Genomic DNA, 6,000 nt, shown 5'->3' on the forward strand with positions numbered 1-6,000 from the left:
TTAATTAGTTCTACAACTGGACAATTGGTCTACTACACTGGTCGATATTAGCTGAGAAGCAGCAGAACTCTTTACGCTGCAGTTTAGTAATAATATTGAAACTTACTTACCAATATCTATTACTGTAATAGTTCATTTATGGGAGTGATTCACTCATCAGCATGTCATCCTTACTGTTATTTTGATGTTTCTCAAATGGTTCTAGTTCTCTTTTTTCCCGTCTCTTGTTTTGGAATGTGAATTTCACCACTGCTGATCATACATGGATGAGTGTGATGCTTGAGAACAATACTCCCCTGCATTTCTGTGCAGGATTTTTAGTAGACAATGCATCCATGTAACCCTTTCAGAGACAGTAGTCTCTACAGTGGACTGCTATTCAAAAGTCGATTTTTAATTTTTGTCACCACACTTTTTCTGAAACTTCAAGCCTTTAAAGCACGTGTTAAACCGATTCCGCCGAGGGCCACAGTGGGTCCTGGTCTTGGTTTCAACCAATCCAGTGCCGACATTTTAACCAATCAGGTGTCTTCTAAAATAAGTAGCACCTGACTTTAATTAACTGATTACACTTGCAAAAGGTATCCTCTTGTTGAGTTGGAATGAAAACCTGCACCCACTCTCACACCCGATTTGACACCCCTGCTTTAAAGCTTGGATAGGGAAACATATTTGCCTCTTATGGCAGGTGCATATGGGTCTCCGCTAACCTGTGAGGAAAATACGGAAACCACTGTTGAGAGAGCTGAGTCCCGAACGCACCAAGGGAGCTTCATGTCATCACTGTGGAGACGAAACTACCTCAAGCGCCTTTAATCATATTTATTTTTCATTAGACTCCTCTGCATGTATACTCCCATTGATGCTCATTGATTAGCAATAGCACAACAATGTTTACAAAAGTATTCAGAGACTTTTTGTACTTTTAACATGGTGAAATGTAATTTAAATAAAACTTGTTTCTAAATGGTAATATTAAATATAAAAGATTATTAGTATATATTTTTCTTATTGATTAGTTAATTTTTATTATTATTATTATTATTATTTTATATACCTATATAATTCATTCTTTTTTCCCCCAAAGGGTGTGGTGGTGCTGGAGCTTATTTCAGCCCACCATGGGCACCAGGCGGGGGACTCCCTGGATTGATGGGCAGCCAATTGCAGTGAACAAGGAGATGGACAACCATTCACGCTCATATCTAGGGGCAATTTAAAGCGAACAATGCATGTCTTTGGCATGAGGGAGGAAACCGGAATACCCAGAGAAAACCCACACAGGCACAGGGAGAACATGCAAACTCCACACAGGTGGACCGACCTGGATTTGAACCCAGGTCTCCCACTGTGAGGCCGAAGCACTAACCACTCGCGCCACCGGGCCACCCCCTTTCATAAATTATCCCACTATTTGTTTGTCAGACAATGTGAAAACAGCCAAACATTAAATCTTTTCCTCACTCACATGTCAGCAACCTGACCATCAAAGTCCAAATGAGGAAACCATAAAGACTCCACTTAGCTCTAATATCCTGTCAAGGGGCACGGGAATGGACAATTATGGATGTGGAATCCAGATGGATGGTAGTCTGGATTTCTTTGGTTTTGGTGGACGTTTCTAAAGGGGAATTTTTCTACTACATTCCAAATAATAAATTGATTAGCTGGCAAGCCGTTCAGAGTGTACCTTTCTTGCTGCCCATACTCACCTGTGCAGCTTGTTCGGATAAGCGGGTACAGATCAAGAATGAACGAAACAACGAGGATGTATGAGAAAATGGGAAATATTCAGTTCAAATCAGGCTTGGTGGTTTCGAGCTGGCAGCATTAACTTCTTTCCTACACCGATTATTAATGTTTCTCTAAATTTACTGTTTCTCTGTGGGTATTTTTTGGCTAGCCCCATAAAACACCTGTCCATTTGCTTCCTCGCCAACCTAAAATTTGATCAGATTATGTTTCATATAACTATGATTCTATTATTCATTCATTCATTTCATTTATTTTCTGAACCGCTTATCTTCACAAGGGTTGGTTGGTAACTATGGGCACCAGGTGGGGGGGACACCTTGAATCGGTGGACAGCCAGTTGCAGTATGATTTTAATAGATTACCCTTTTTTCCTATTATTGCAAGACTACCATCAAGATTGAACACTGGATTTTTATAGACCTCTATTTTTAATAAAGCCCAGGATATCATTTTTTTTTCATCATTTTCACCAAAATAATAACAATATACAATATGCTGTTTCTTGGCGGCCGGGCTGATGAGTGGTTAGTGCGTTGGCCTCACAGTGGGGGACTTGGGTTCAAATCCAAGTCGGTCCACCTGTGTGTAGTTTGGACACTCTAAATTGCCCCTATGTATAAATGTGAGCGTGAATGGTTGTTTGTCTTCTTGTGCCCTGCAATTGGCTGGCCACCAATTCAGGGTGTCCCTCGCCTCTGGCCTGAAGTCAGCTGGGATAGGCTCCAGTACCCCCCGCGAACCTAGTGAGGATAAAGCGGTTCAGAAAATGAGATGAGATCAGAGATGAATTTCCTATTTCTCTTGTTCATTTGTATTTTTTAAGTGCAGAAGAATCATTGCCAAAAGCTTAAATAATAAAGTAGCAGTGTTATTTACCAAGTTGCTTTTTCATAGTTATAACAATTGGGCTCCAATAATTTTATCACTCAACTCAATTCCTTCGCTCTCTTTTATTGCATCTTGGGATAATCAAAAGAAGGAATCATGTTGGTCAGGCTGCCACAGTTGAAAATGCTTTGCTATTTTTCCCAAATGACCCCCCAAAGACTATACTTACTTGGACAAGTGTACAACTTCCTCTCCTAACAGGTGGAACAATGTCACGGTTTTGACTTTGAATTATTGCTTCCTGTGGTGCAGGTGAGGAGTTTGACCTCTACTCACAATGTGATTGGCCAAGTGTCACTAAGTACTCAAATAGAATGTGATTAGACTGCTGGGATGCAGACACATGCAGATTGTTTTAACATATTTCTTTTTAGTGCAGATAATGTCAGCGGATCTGTCCTCGTCATCAAATGAGTCTATTTCAATGGTGGCAACATCTTTCGCAGTTCACTCACAAGACTTAGCCAACGCATGTCAAGAGCTATAATATAATGTTTAATTCATAATGAAGTAAATGTTGACATCCTGCATGTACATTTATTTAAATTTACTGCTTTAATTATTTAATATATATTTCATTGTTTATTTCGGTGGACGAGTTGTTAGCGCGTCGGCCTCACAGTTCTGGGGTCAAGGGTTTGATCCCAGGTCATTCCTCACTGTGTGGAGATTGAATGTTCTCTCCGGGTTTACGTGGGTTTTCTAAAAACATGGATGGTAGGCTGGTTGAACACTCTTAATTCCCCCCTTTGTTTGAGTGTGAGCATGTACGGTCCCCTTTCAGATCAGTTCATTCATAACCACGATGAACCGATGCAGAGTCCATATCACTGCAGACGCTGCCCCGATCCTGCCTTTCGATCTCAAGTTCCATTCTTCCCTCACTTAGGAATAACACCCCAATATACTATACCCAATGGTACTTAAACTCCTTCACCTGGGGAATGACCTCATCCCTGACCCACAGAGGGCATGCAAACCTTTTTCCAACTGAGGACCAGGGTCTCAGATTTGGAGGTGCTAAAGCTCACCCCAACCGCTTCACATAGCGAATCGTCCCAGTGAGAGTTGAAAATCACGGCCTGATGAAGCCAACAGAACTACATCATCTGCAATTCATGAGGCCCACCCATCTATTCTCGGCAACACTTGTAATTATTTCAGTTTTGTTTTTAATATTGGTAATCAGTACTCTGACGCTTTTCCCTGTGCTTTGATTTTGAGAACAGATCACAGAATGCTCTTTTCTAAGGGGTCAAGGATTAAACCAATTCAACCTGCTCTCTCTATCCCCTCCTGTTGTGACAACGCCATCATGTTATTTCCTTATCAGGGGACAAATGTCCACTGTTCTCTCTCGTGGCTGTGGTCTGGCCTTCTCATCAGGGGACTCAGATATTAGGATGTTTACTTTTAGGATGTTTCCTTTTCTCATTGGGGTACATGAGGGCAGCTCACTCCTGCGGAGACATGATGTGGAAAAGATCAATGAGTGATGTGGTGACAACATTAACATGATGTTTTTTTAGCTTTTTATCTATACAGAGAATTGAACGTAACTTCTACACAGAACTTGAGCTTTGGATCTAAAATAAGATAATAACTGATTGTTTCCAGTCAGAAAAAAAGAAACACAGCACGTACTAATCTAAAACAAATTAATATTTAAGTTAAAACATGAGCAAATTCAACAAAAATGTAATATATTTATTCTTGCATTCAGCTTCAGCCACGTTGATAAAAGGGCCATTCACAGTAATGTTGCAATATTTCAAAACATTTCCTAATATTCACTTGAATTATTCTTATACAAAGATGTGATTTTTCAGCTACAGTTTAGTCAAATCTTCAACAGTGTATTTTTTTCGGAATATGTCGTTAAACTTCATGCAACCATGCTCGCCAGGGTTATAGAGAAACGATGTTTAATATAGATATTCCAGGAGTGCACTATTAAAGGTTAGTTTTAACACTCAGGTCCCGCATCATCACCAGATTTTGCAAGGACACAAGCTTATAGTAGGCAGCCCGGCGGGGTGAGTGGTTAGCGCCTCAACCCCACAGGTCTCTGGTCCTGAGTTCAAATCCAGGTCATGTCCACCTGTGTGGAGTTTGCAGGTTCTCCCCAGGCCTGCGTGGGTTTCCTCTGGGTACTCTGGTTTCCTCCCACATTCCAAAAACATGCATGGTAGGCTGATTGGACACTCTAAATTGCCCCTAGGTATGGGTGTGAATATGCTAACTATTTTGCATGAATTGGATGAGGGAAATTCTAGTTATTTTGACATTTCTATGGGACAAAAGACAAGGACAGAAGATTAAATGTGCGTTGTCAGGCTAAGTACATTATTCATTCATTCATTCATTCATTTTCTGAACCGCTTCTCCTCACAAGGACCGTGGGGGTGCTGGAGCCTATCCATCTGACTTCAGGCACCAGGTGGGTAATACTCTGAATAAGTGACCAGCCAATTGCAGCGCACAAGGAGAGAGACAGCCATTCATGCTCACAATCATACCTAGGGGCAATTTAGTGTTCAACCAACCTACATGCATGTTTTGGGGATGTGGGAAGAAATTGGAGTACCCAGAGAAAACCCATGCAAGTGCGGGCAGAACATGCTAATTCCACACAGGAAGGCCCGGACCTGGAATTGAACCCTCGACCTAAGAACTGTGAGGCCAACACACTAATCACTCGTCTATCAGGCTTCCACAAGCTAATATATTATTTTTATATCATTATCTAGTGCAGGGGTGGCCAACTCCGGTCCTCGATAGCCCCTATCCGGACTGTTTTCTATATCTCCCTCCACCAACACACCTGAATCAAATAATCAGGATTGGTATGAAGCTTCTGGACAACTTGCTGATGAGTTGATCATTTGATTCAGGTGTGGTAGAGGAGGGAGATATGGAAAAAAGACTGGATCGGGTCTCTCGAGGACCGGACTTGGCCACCCCTGATCTAGTGTCTCGTGTGACATTTGTATTTGGTTTATGCTTTGTTACAGTACTCTGACAGCAAAGATGTCTGTGGCTCTGTTTTACAGCTGCTTTTGATGTCTCGAGCTCTCTGTCACTTGCCCGCAAAGTCACAAAGATCATTGGGTCTCCCTGGCTTGGACTCTGCTGACACGAGAAAATGAGACTGGTTAATGACGTTTTCTGGTATGGACAAAGATGTGAACTTGTACTGTGACTTCTACACACAATTGTGAGCCTTTTTTCTTTTCATCCTTCCAAAGATATACTATATGTTAGTTAGTATAATATTGGATAAGATTTATTATTCATAATGGTGGTTTGCAGACCCCTCAGATGACATTAAGCTTTAGGGGGCGGGTGGACTGCATG

Source organism: Stigmatopora argus, chromosome 2 (genome assembly GCF_051989625.1).
Source record: "Stigmatopora argus isolate UIUO_Sarg chromosome 2, RoL_Sarg_1.0, whole genome shotgun sequence".
Lineage (NCBI taxonomy): Eukaryota > Metazoa > Chordata > Actinopteri > Syngnathiformes > Syngnathidae > Stigmatopora > Stigmatopora argus.